Genomic DNA, 12,921 nt, shown 5'->3' with positions numbered 1-12,921 from the left:
GAAAAAGAATAGCTCTAGTTAATAAATATTCTATTACCCTTCTCAAACGATTTGATCCATCAAAATATAAATATAAAATATTTATATTTACTAATAATATTCGCTATATAGTTTTCGCTAAAACTACTGCTTTTGCATTTCGAAGGGAAAATTTTCAAAATAATAGGAGTTATTGTCAAAATTACTAAAACCTCAATCAAGAGCGAGAGAGATATTTTGAAGAAATTCAATTTTGCTTTTAATTAAAATTAGTGAACTTCCGTTGAATGTTTTTCAAACCAAGAGTATGGTAAATGAATTTGGAAATTGCCCCAATATCGAATAAACTCTCTAAGCTCATATATCTAGACCCATGTAGAATCACCACCGTGAATGCATTACACTGGTATATAGTGTGGAAAAATAATTCATCCCTTAAGTGTAAATGGGTTCGGTTGAATGGACGGACATGCCACCTGAATTGCATTTCCTGCATCTCGGCAATGTTCCCAGGTCACCATGACAGAAGCATATCCGGAGGGTGCACTAAAATTCGTTACAATTAACGATACGGCACAGTTCAATTTGAGAGTGAATGCCGCCCCGGGAATCAATAGTCACAAAGGGATTTGAGAAATATGAGGCATGCAAATGATGTTGCACGGACTCAAAGCTATCAACCGCTTTTATCTTATTGCCATCATACCCCGGACCAACTGATCCTTGAGGCTTCGTTTCACTATTTGCTCTGATGCACACATTTGTGATTTATTGGTCGTAATGCCATTTTCTACTTCTTTAACATTTTGTCACGTTTGTACGAACTGTGAACGCGAAGTTGGGATAAAATTGGATTGAGCACATCGCATATTGCAAACGAGGACTATATGTTTCCTTTTTTTCCGAAACCACCCACCACCCCTTATTAGATTGCTAACCACTTGAGTGTGAATAAGATGCTAACAGATTTACTGAGATCTTGGAGGAAGTCTCATGTCACTTGCAGAGTACAAATAAAATCTTTCGCTCTAATACGCAACCGACAGTCTGTCTTGACTCTTTACATTTCATGGAGGAAAGGAAAATAGGACAGATTGCACTATTTGCCAGTGTATGTTTCGCATTCTGCCTTTTTTCAACCATATAGCAATAGCTTTTTTTTATACTTATATTTTTCTCTGCCAAATGTGACACATTCTCGGAAAAGCAGTATATTTGTCGCAGCATTGAGTCATTTCAACTCCTTTTCAATCCTTTCACGATATATTCCACTTTTGAAATGTTCCCTTTATGTCAAATGCAAACATATATCAACATTTTACTTAAATCCGCAGATCATCATCCATATTTATTGATTATAGATAGATAGATAGATAGATAGATAGATAGATAGATAGATAGATATTTTATTTCCAATCTGTAACTTGGTTGCTGTGTTAATAAAGAGATGATTTTTGTGAAATTTTTGACGAGTATTTGTATTGACAGTATTTATTTTCGGACAAAAAATATTTATTGGTTGTATAGTGTATGGCTTATTCGACACATGTCAACCCAGTCCACGGCCGTAATTCACCAATCCTTATCCTTTATCTCTTTTTCGCGCGGAACCCCTACCATCTTTATGTGTGCTGAAAGGTTGCTTTGAGACTCTTACTGTTATTCCGAAAATAAACACAGGCTGATCCTCGAGAATACTCAGCTCGAAAACTTTGACGGTAAAAGATCAAACCAAACTATCAAGTAAAAAATATTTTACTATTAATAATTCCATTGCTATTACTAAGAAATTTTAAAAATGTTGAAAAATATTAAAGTATTGCGGTCGAACAAAAAGATTATTGGAGTAGATTACAAAGAGGACTCAATGGGTTATGCAGTGGAGTATTTGTTCTATGATGCAAGTGTCCCGGGTTCGTATCCTAAATATTTCGGTTACTGTAATGTATAGGGGAAAGTACACTCCTTTCGAACGTTTATGCCTGCGAATAATGTGAATTTCTTTTATCTTCCCCAAGACATTTATACACAATTATCACGTAATTATCAATAATTAAAGATGAGCTAACTAATAATTAATAAAAATATGTAAGTCTCTTAGGAAAAGTAAAAGAAAATTTACATTATTCGAAGGCATGAACGTTCGAAGGGAAAGTACTTTCCCCTAATAAAATGATAAAAAAGGCCCAATGTAGTACCACCTATTGGAAATGAGCTACAATAAAATGGCAAAAACCATTAGGACTATATAGTAGCAGTCCTAGTAAAGAATCCTAGTCTAATAAAAAGTGAAGCTATTTTTCACTTTCCCTTTTAAAAATTTTGCAGATATTGCGCTGTAACTTAAATAAATTTGCTCGTAGTTCTTGTACTATTTCGGCGAACATTATAAAATATATATTTTATAATGTTCTTGTTTATAATGTTGTGTTTATTTTTATTTTTTATAATTGACTGATAAGTCAATTTTCTTTAGGAAAAATCTTGCCATTAGTATTCAGTGCCTCTATACAAAAACATATGGAGAAAAGAATGTCAACAGGCCCCTGTATAAACCAATAGCTCAGTTCAGTCTCACCAAACATCTTGTTTGTTCTAACTCAAAAGATCATCCCTAAGACAAGTAGACCTTTTTATGCGCAAGTAAATAAAAAAAACACATTTCGAAATGAGAAAATGCTTAAGAAAACTGTGTTTTAAAATAATTTAGCATAAGTATAATGCACATGAAGAAATGAAAAAGTAAATCCGAGAAAGGTAAATCATTTATGGGTATATTACCGATTCACTACCGATTAAGTCCGATGCAATCGGATTGGAATTTTCAAGATCTTTCAAAAAGATCCAAATTTAAGAAAATCAGCTAAAAATAGGCCCTTTTAAGTGGCTAAACTTTTACTTTCAAAAATTCGATATCGAAATGTTTTTCAAACATATTTATCTAATGCCCTAGACACATTTACGACTTAAGCCGAGAGACGACTTTTTGGAAAATGATGGAAATGAAGTTTAACCACTATTTCAAACATAATTATGCTAAGCAATCTCTCGGCTAAACCTCAGGTGCGTCAAGGCCCTAAAGAACGAAATATTTACCTTGACTACTTCTAAAACATATTCGAAAATGAAAGAAATCGTAGTAGCCATTTCCGAAATAAACCAAAAAACATGGTTTTGGAGAGAAAGGAGTGGGAAGGAAAATAGACTGTCCTAGGTAATGTTAACTTATAAGGTGGTCGTCGAAGACCGGAAATTAATGTCTCTTACCGTGTGGCCTCCAGCCGTGTCAGAAGTTGAAAAAAATCGATTATATAACTGGTGTCTCTTTAAGTTCGAGCAGTAAAAATATGCATTTTCGCATACTGATAATTTTTGCTTTGATTTATTTTTTAATTTTGCTAATTTTATATACTTTTGTGGAATTTCGTTACATAAATGCAATGTTTCACTCATTTATTATAAAATAATCTTTTGATGTCCATTTTACTCTTAATTAATTTTCCTTTATATCAAAATATACAACTCTGTCTCAATTTGATGCTTTTAACGCTTGGACAACAAAATTAATTTTCACTTCAAAAGATTGAATTTGATTATTCATTTGCAATTGATATGGGATGAAAATTACATCTTTTTCAATTTTATTCAATAAAGAGTTGTAAAAAAAATTGATTAGTAGTAACAGGAAACCAACCCTCTGCCCAACGTTTTTTTTTCTGTGACATGGCTTTTGAAATTCTGCTGATTGGGCAAATATGCAAATTTTCATGGGAAACGACTGAAGAGTGTGTATTTGGAAGAAAATTTCTACCAAATATTTATCAATTGGGGAGCGAATGTAGCCAATTTGCCAGCACTTTATACCAAACTCTCAAACCATGACACGCATTCGTTGACACAGAAAATTGTCTGTGGGGGGGGGGGGTGCGTGGTAAGTTCAGCATATAAGTTTCTGAAATCGGGGACGTGAGTTGAAGCCCAATGAGTCTGGATGACTTAGTGTCAATTCTATGAGGGGTTATCTTGGACATGTTGAGGGTATCTTGTTTGTCGATAGTGTGAAATGTCGATCTGAATGAGAATCAAGAATAGAGCATGGTGGGAAATAAATCCTTTGGCTATGAAATCCCTTCAGCTCGACTAACATTGACTCCCTTGGGCAGTAGATGCATCCATTGTTGAAGGGCTTCTTCTGGGCTTTGTTGATCGATGGCATGACCCAATTCAAATTTACAACTCTTCCCCACTTTATCCGTTCAATCACGCAATAGGCCTATTTCCGTCGACACGGAAATGTCCTGGAGCTTTCTGAGAACTTTGCATGTTGTTTGATATTGAAAATCCATCAGAGAAGTGTCAATTAATTGATGTTGTGTGTCAATATCAATTTCAAATATCATATATTTTTGCGAAGATATGATAAAAAAAAATCCATATTGAATCCTATTTATAAACCATTATTTCTTTTTTTTGCAGATGAACATTTGCCAGCTGAACTATGACAACTTGCCATCAACGAGGCGCCTTTGGAATTTGGTGAGTAACGTCTAACGCAAAATGCCATCTCACTTACTGACAAATTTGCCGTTCTTCCTTAGTACCGCCATTCTTTTTTTTTCTTTTGCCGAAAACTTGAACACTTAATTTTCGTCTAAGCATCTGAAAAATGAACCCACCCATTGTTTTTTTCTCGCCAGTGACACTCAAAACACAAGAAAAACCCTAGAAAGACATTCAAAGTTTCTTTTCACTCACTCCCCCTTAAACCCCAGTGATGGAGATTTATCGGACGACAAGCCTTCCCCAAGGAGAGTCGCCTCAAGACTCTTCGTCAAATAATTATGCGGGGTACCAACAAAAGTTCTCAAGCTCGTGTCCGAGAGTACTTGTACTTGGGTCAGTAGAGGAGGTTCACCATCGGGAGAAGTAGGAGGGTTGGTCGATGGGAATTGCAAACATTGTGTTTACCAGAGTATTTTGGATTCTCTATCTATCTCCTGTTGTGGTACAAAGAGGTGGCTTGTTCTATCGTAGTCGATCACACGGAGTTTTATTGTGATCTTGTTGACTTTCGTATTCAAACACTCAATACCAAAATACACATAAATTTCCTCTTATTCATTTCACTTTCTCTTTATATCTTTATAACAACAAATCAAGCAACAGCCTCATCTTCGAGAACAAGAACGGATGAGTGTATTACGTGGTCAGTGAAAGTCCTATAACTCAGAATCTATTAACCCATAACTTATTGAATAATGTACTAAAAGCAAAAAAACAGACGTGAGGATGACTATATTGATGGGGAAACCGGAAAATATCGGGAAATGTACTTATACTGTTGACCACTATGAACGAATCTCCGGAGACAAATACTAGACTTGAGTAAGTTGAAAAAGAAGAGATTAATGAAAAATATGAATAAAGAATGGCTCTCTCTTTCGGTCCAGCCAGTGATGAAGGCTCGGATCCTGAGCCGAAAGCTTTGGGAAAAGTTGATGAGTTTTCATTGAGAGATCCCATTTCCCAATTGTTTCTGGTTTCCCCGTCAATACAATGTGCTAGAAATACTGTAGAACGCAATTGACAATAGTCGGTTAGAATATTCGCCTAGATAGCGGAAGGTCCTTAGTTCAAGTCTGTGTAGAGGCAGAAATTTTTCTAGAATAAAATTAGAGATGGAGTGTAACATTCTCTTAACCAACTGATCAGTAAAGAAAAAAAATCTGTCAACACGTTATCAAACGATCATTCGTTGCGAATTATTTACATTGCTTAGGGGAGACCGGGGCCAAAAGTCACAAAACGTTATCTTATTTTTTTACAAGCTAATCGAGCGCTTCAGAAATTTCTAATTAGCGCAGTTTTACAGGAAATTTACCGCTCTACAACTTTGTAAAAGTAGTTTTCCTCTATTTTGTAAGGAAATACGTTTATTGAGCCGCTTTGTAAAAGGTAATTCTGTGACTATTCTCAAAAATGATGGGGTAAATAGTAGTATAGGGTATTATCACATTTTGATTCGTTTTATTACGGGCTTCCGTAAATTTGAAAAAATACCTAGAGGACATATTTTCATAGAAAATTTATTCAACTACTCCTTTGTAAAACACCGTTTTCTCTGCGAGAAAAGCGAGAAAACGAGAAAAGCGCTTTTCAAGCTATTTTAGAAAAAACACACAAAAGACTGCAAATCGTTTGATCAATGCAAACAACAAGCGGCGAGACATGATAATGATGTTTTCTTTCGCCGTTAGACATCAGAAACTGCCTCGTTTTTTGTTACTTTTTGGTCTATACCTTTTCTTACTTTTTACCCCAACTGGCCATTTTTAATAAAAGGATTTCTGGAAAAAAGAAACTTTGTGAAATTCTAAAATAGATAGTGGATTTGTATTCAAAGAATCCAAATCATTTAGGAAATATTCACCAGTGCATCAATTTTTAAAAAATAAGTAGGCAATAATTGATATCTCTTGTAAAGAAAATATTTTAAAACCGGCCTAAAAATTTCAATATTTTTTTATTTTCTGAATTCGTTGTTCGAATTCTAAGAAACTTACGACATTGAAGAAGGTCTATGGAGGCTATCTATAGAAAAAAATTTGTGCCGCTTGTAGCCGGGCTTTTTGCCCTGAAAGATTCCTCATGGAGACCAAGGCTTATCGCGGCCAATTGCCCGGCAGCGACCCAGCTCTGTGCCCCATCCGAACTCTTCCAGGCCATGTTACCGACTGACTGACAGTGTCGCCTGTCAGACAATCCCCCACACGGCGGACAACAGAACTATACCACCGGTAAAAGGCCTTGCTTGGAGCGAGAGGCGGGAAACATGAATTTCCCGCGAACAGGGAAGGGAATCCACCAGCCGGGCTCTATTTCGCTATCAGGTGGAAAATCTCGACTACACGCTATCTTTTTTATTTTGGAAGATATTGAATTTTGAATTTTACGATTTGTGACTTTTTGCCCCAGTCTCCCCTATTCATTGCAAACAGCATTTATTTATTTTGTGTACCCATTTAGTAAAATAATTTCTATCTCAGAATCGTAATCAGGAAAAAGATTGAAGAAAAATATTATCAAAATCGACGCAATGTCAAACTTTCCGTGCGTGTGTACAAACTTTCCATTATTTTCCGGGAATCTATGAAAGTGCAACAAAATTTATTTCAACTTCTGTTGGGCTATTTTTCATATGTCATTAAAAGACTGTAGTCCTATAAATTCAATTCTTATTAAAATTCAAATATACTGAGAACATAAAAATTACTCTTAAAACCATTGAAAACCAGCCAGTCACCGATGACCAACAATATCTCTTTTTTTTTTAAGGACAAAATATCTTTTAATGTTAAAAACAAATTATTTTTGATTCCTCTGTAACCTGATAATTATAGCGATTATCAGAACCTATAAATCAGTCAATAAAGACGGCTTTATAGTTTTATTTCAAAATTGAGAGGGTAGTTCTTACGTGAACAATTTAAGAGCGAATTTATGTGACCTACAAGAAGTTTTACGGTTTTTCTCACAGTTTTAAACACTTAAAGACATTATTATCTACTATAAAATTTAAAAATTTCATTTAAAACAATCATACCTGAACAACTTTGGCAATTAACATAATTGCTTTAAGTCAGAAACTTGTGAAAATTTTTGATGGAAAACACTTCAACAACGGACGCACTTAAAAATAACCTAAATAAAAATGGCATTTTCATTTACAGCATTTAAAAACTTTATTATCCGATCCAGTGAGCGTCGCAGCTCAGAAAAATCGATTTTTCCCAATGGTTTTGGCTTGGACTCTAAAGCATTCCTCAGAGTGTTCAAATTTCAAATCCTGTCTTTCCCTGCTTTGTTATAGGATGCTTTTAGTCTACAGGATAAGGGATCTGGGGCACTACAGAGATAAAATAAACAAAGCAAATTTGTATAAAAAGTTTTTTTCGTTTTTTTTTAGAATTTCAAGTGTAGTGCCTCGGATCTGATATCGTGTGATTCAAAAGTTGAAAGTTATAGGAAAAATCAGATTTTGGGAAATAATCCTTCAGTAAAACCAACAAAGGACTTAAATTTTTTTCTAAAGTTCTAGCTGTAGCGTTCCATGAAGCCCTATGTTTCAGAGAAACTTAAAGCCTCTCTGTTTATTCAAAACCGGAATTTGATTTTCGAATAGGATCTTAGCTAAAAGTCATTGATGCATGAAGAATTCAAACTCAATTTTGAATTTCCAAACAAATCTTTCAAATGAGGTTAGAAAAATTTTAAAATAGGGTCGAAGGAATACCTCTTCGACAGGGAACCCCTATTGACACTTTTGTCAAAATCCTGGAATTTATTTAAAGTATCTAATAAAGTGTAAATAATCACAGCTAACAGACTGGGTTTTTCTACATGGTGATTGCTTTTTTACGCCTTCATTGCTTTTTTACACGTGCAGAAATATAAAAAAAAAATTGCGGCACTAAACCAATTTTTGCACCAATTTGATGTTTTTCCGTTCTCTGAGACAATATTCTTTAATAAGAAAATGATTTATTAGTAAAATTTGACAAACCTAAAAACCTCGAATTAAGAGCGAAAAGCAATTGACAGGGCAATTGCTCTTTGCTCTTTTCTCAAGGTACTTATAATCGGAAAATTTTACTAATAATATATAATTGTCTTTTCAAAGAATATTGTCTCATAAGGCGTAAAAAATATCAAATTAGTGTAGAAATTGGTTCGGTGCCGCAAGTTTTTGATTATTTTTTCCACGTGTAAAAAAGCAATGAAGGCGTAAAAAACAATGACCATGTAGAAAAGCCCAGTCTGTTCGCTGTGAATATGACGTTTTTTCCTTAGTCTACGTTTTCTGATAAGGATGAATGTTCAATTTTCGTATTCCAAATGGTGCAGAGTAGGGTGTCAATAGTCCTGACATGACTTCTTAAAGTATCAATAGGTGTTCCATTCACCCTACGATGCTTGTAAAACTTGTAAAAAAGTTATATAGTGATTTTAAGAGGAATTCCATTTTAAGAGGAATTATAATGGAACAGGAATGTTATGAGCTTCGTTGTTTTTTTTTTTTGGTTTTCTCACAACTAATTATAAAGACTTTATAAACACTTTCAAAATCGAACAAGAAGTACTTCGAACCCTTCAATCACCACGCGGACGAAATGTGAAGTCTATAAGTATTTTTCTTTAGCTTCGAAATCCCTCTTTAAATGTAATTTTCTTTTGGACAATTTCCAGCTGTGAATGTTCGAATAGAAAAATTATCAACTATTCACGTTTTTCGAATGTTTCCCTGAAATTTTAGTGACAACTTTTCGATTTTCAACACACCTTTGCACTGTGTGAACTCAATTTCTTTGAAATGCCATTTCGTGGATGACGTCTAATTAACTGCTGTGAGGCCAATTGCAAGTAATGTGATCGACACGTGCTGTATTTTGGCCACGAGCACAAATGGAATCTGACGCACTCATCGCACTATTTTGACTAGTTGCTGACTACCCCCCGGCCGTTGCTGATATACGGGCGACCACTGATAAATGGGATCAATAAACTGAACGAGCAGGGAATAAAGTCACACGTTGGCGCTTTCTTCAGCGTTGCACTATTCCGAATTAATGTCAATTACAGCCTTTGAACCATACCCTGTGTGGTCACTAATTAATCTCCCAAACAGTTTTTGTGTTCTAATCGCTTAAGCCTGACAGGATGAGGGTTAGTTGTGGTGATAAAAGAAGTACTTTTTGTACCATTTTGAAATAATTCCATTGGAGTTTCAGGTGGTGATGGGCATTATGAGCTGGAAGAGAATAATACTAAAGATGCTGTCGTGAGAAATTTAAATCATTTCTCCCAAGGGTCCACTATAAAAGCATTCCGGACAGAGACTTGCAAACACACAAAAGGATTGAGAATTCTCTCTAGTATTTTCAAGTAAAACTTTTTCAATGGCATGGATGGATAATGTATTATGTGTAAACAGAGGTAATATGGATGTTAGGAAAAAAAAAGAAAAACAGTGGTGAAAGAGAGAAAAGCTTTTCAGACCTACGGACCTTCCATTCATGTAAAACTTTTATCACAGTCGTTGACATTTTCACCCATTGTTATATATATTTTATATCTTGATAAATTATATAAAGGGAAATTGTAGGGGACTCTTTCCCATTTCAACTCACACCATTCAATCACAAAAGAAAAAAAAACTTCCCAACTCTTATGGATTATTTTCCTGGGAAGATATGAAGTGCCAATGGAAAAGTTTTGTGGCAACAGTCACAAAATGATGAGAAAATATTCAAACTAAATATTTTATCGAAACCAATCAATATGCCACGAATGACACTTATCCAATTCCAAACGATAAACTATTCACTAGAACTATGAGACGTAGGAATGAAATGTGTCATTATAGGCTTGTTTATGGTTCTTTCGTAAATTCCAAGATCGGAGCAATTCTTAAGTATAACTTTTGAGTTTTTCCGACAAAAAATAGTCAATAAAAAATTTGAATAATAAAAAATAATTTTAAGTCGTTTCTTGATTAAGATTAAATGCCAATAACTATAGAAAATTACCAGCTTCCAGAATTTGTTATGTTTATAATTAACAAAATGTTATAACCAAAAAAGTAAATAGTTCCAGACAGTCGAAGTGTTTTTCAGATACATCCTGACTACAAACTAATTAAATACAATTGGCTATTGACTATTTCCGGATTCCGGTCAAATCCCCGAAAGCCATAATCCTAAATGCCAAAATCCCGAAAGCCAAAATCCCGAACGCCAAAATCCCGAAAACGAAAATCCCGAATTCTTAAAAATGTCATAGTTATTGCCACGATTAGACCCACGCTTGCTGGAAACAAAGGGAAATTTTCTGTGTCTTGGGAAATTATCCTACACATTATCCTCCATATAATTTCATCCCTTTCAAGATTTTGAACATACGGTATTTTGGCTTTCGGGATTTTGGCATTCGTGATTTGGCTGCCTCCGCCTATTTACAAGTAGGGTCATTTGCCTAAAGCGAGACAGTTAGGAAAGTTGGACAAAGCAGTGTGAAATATGAGATACCTCCTTAAAAACTTTATAATAAATCAATTAAATATTTAAATTTTCGATAAAAAGAATATTAAACTTAATTTTATGATTATTTCAAAAGTTAAAAATGCAAAAATCGTTATAAAACAATCAAAGGGTGACTTGCAAGAAGCATTTAGAAAATGTATTGCATGCGTGATATTCATAACCTTGACACGATAGTTGTCATTTTCTCTGTTTCTTATTCAAGTTGCTAGGAAAATATCAAAGTGTTTTCTTTGATTTTTCGGCATAATTTGTAAAATATTGTTAAATTCGCAGTGAAAATTAAAGGACATACATCCATTTAAAAGGTGAATAAAAAATATTTGTGAAATATTACATTTAAAAAGGATAGAAAAATGATTTAATTTCGTGTTGCATTCAAAACACGTTTTATGAAATTTTGGACAAGTTGATTTTGTGAATGAATTTGGTGGTTTTGTGCAGTGGAATCATGTTAATAAGAACGACAAAGATCCTTAAGTATCCGGAGAAATAGTTGCAACAGCAGTTAGCAGCTGATAAGGAGAAAATCTCCCGGAAAAGGCTGCAAAGATTTCCAGATTCCGAAGACCACTTTTTCTGATAGAGTGGATAGTAAATATCGCAAAAACTCCTGGAGAAAGACAAATAGGAACCTCTACAGAACTCCCACAGCAAGTGAAAAAGGATTTGAGCGGATGGGGAATTGAAATGTGCTAAAAATTGCATCCGCTTTAAAACTATACCTGCTAGACAGCGCGAGGCGTCTGTGAAATTTACAGAACCTCTTTTTGGTTGGACGTCCAGGAGTTCTAGGTAATTAGCGTTCCTCAACTGTTACCCTCACATAAAGGAGGGATTAGCATAACCATCAAATGTGCAAGTATACAGAGAAAACCTTCAACATTTGATTTTCTACATATTTTGTATGATATTTTGTCATTAATATCATTTGTCCAACTTTCCAAAAGTTTTTGTCCAACTTTCCAAAATTTTGTCCATCTTTTCAAAATGTGGTTTCTTGTAATTTCCGTGAATTTTCCGATTATTCGGTTGCAATATTTAATAACAACTGTTAAGATTCTGTTAAAATATTTGTCAAAGACTTCCATGATACAAAAAAAATGGTAAAAAATAATTATTTATTCAGTTTAAAAATGCATTTGAAATTGATTTTTTTCTTAAGTGTCTCGCTTTCCACTATTCACCCTATACAGTTATTACTTTTCTTTAGCTTTTTGTCGCAACATTTTTAAAGTTTTTTTTTAAATAAATAAAATTAAAAAATTATTATGTCATTGGATTACTACCCTAAGCTTTAGGGGTGTGACTTTTTTTTAAATATACGTAATAAAAATATTTTTGGTGTTTTTATTGCACTAAACTGCAATAATACCTATTTCTTTAAGTAATCTTTTATTATTTCCTTTAAGCTATATTATTAGGGGAAGGTTTTCCAGGTTTGTACTACAAAAGGTGTCCGAGATTTAAGATTTTTTACTGCATGCCAGAAAAACCAAATCAATTATACCACTATGTCAAGAAAATCTCTTACTTATTAGGTTTATAATTCCACTCCACAAAATTCCTGGAAATCCTTGGATTTCCTTCTACAGGAAAATAAAAATGTAGCGGCATTTTTTACGAATGGTTAACTTAGCTTTGTACCACTTTTGCCCACCTTTGACAGTGTGACCCATAACAGTGAGGAATTCTCTATGTTGGGAGAGTATAATTGTGACATATGTTTTTACGAAGCTGCAAAGTCCATTTTTCCTGATCTGCAAAGGTGGTAATTTTCGTGAATTTTCCTCCACCCACAAAAGCGACCTCCTTCGAGTCAAAGACTGTACCGGGAAATATTAAT

At 34.3% G+C, this 12,921-nt stretch overlaps 1 protein-coding gene across 3 annotated transcripts in view; it reads left to right on the top strand.

The window, feature by feature from the left end:
- LOC129807687 (amphoterin-induced protein 2) overlaps positions 1-12,921 on the top strand; it is a 128,350-nt gene that overhangs the window by 81,229 nt on the left and 34,200 nt on the right. For all 3 annotated transcript variants that reach the window (XR_008752304.1, XM_055857131.1, XM_055857129.1), the window contains one exon: positions 4,456-4,515. The gene's annotated coding sequence lies outside the window, so the exon portion shown is untranslated. The remainder of the gene's footprint in view (positions 1-4,455; positions 4,516-12,921) is intronic.

This window comes from Phlebotomus papatasi, chromosome 3 (genome assembly GCF_024763615.1).
Source record: "Phlebotomus papatasi isolate M1 chromosome 3, Ppap_2.1, whole genome shotgun sequence".
NCBI lineage: Eukaryota > Metazoa > Arthropoda > Insecta > Diptera > Psychodidae > Phlebotomus > Phlebotomus papatasi.
Note: the sequence above shows the minus strand (reverse complement) of the source record. Positions and strands in the feature narration are given on the sequence as shown.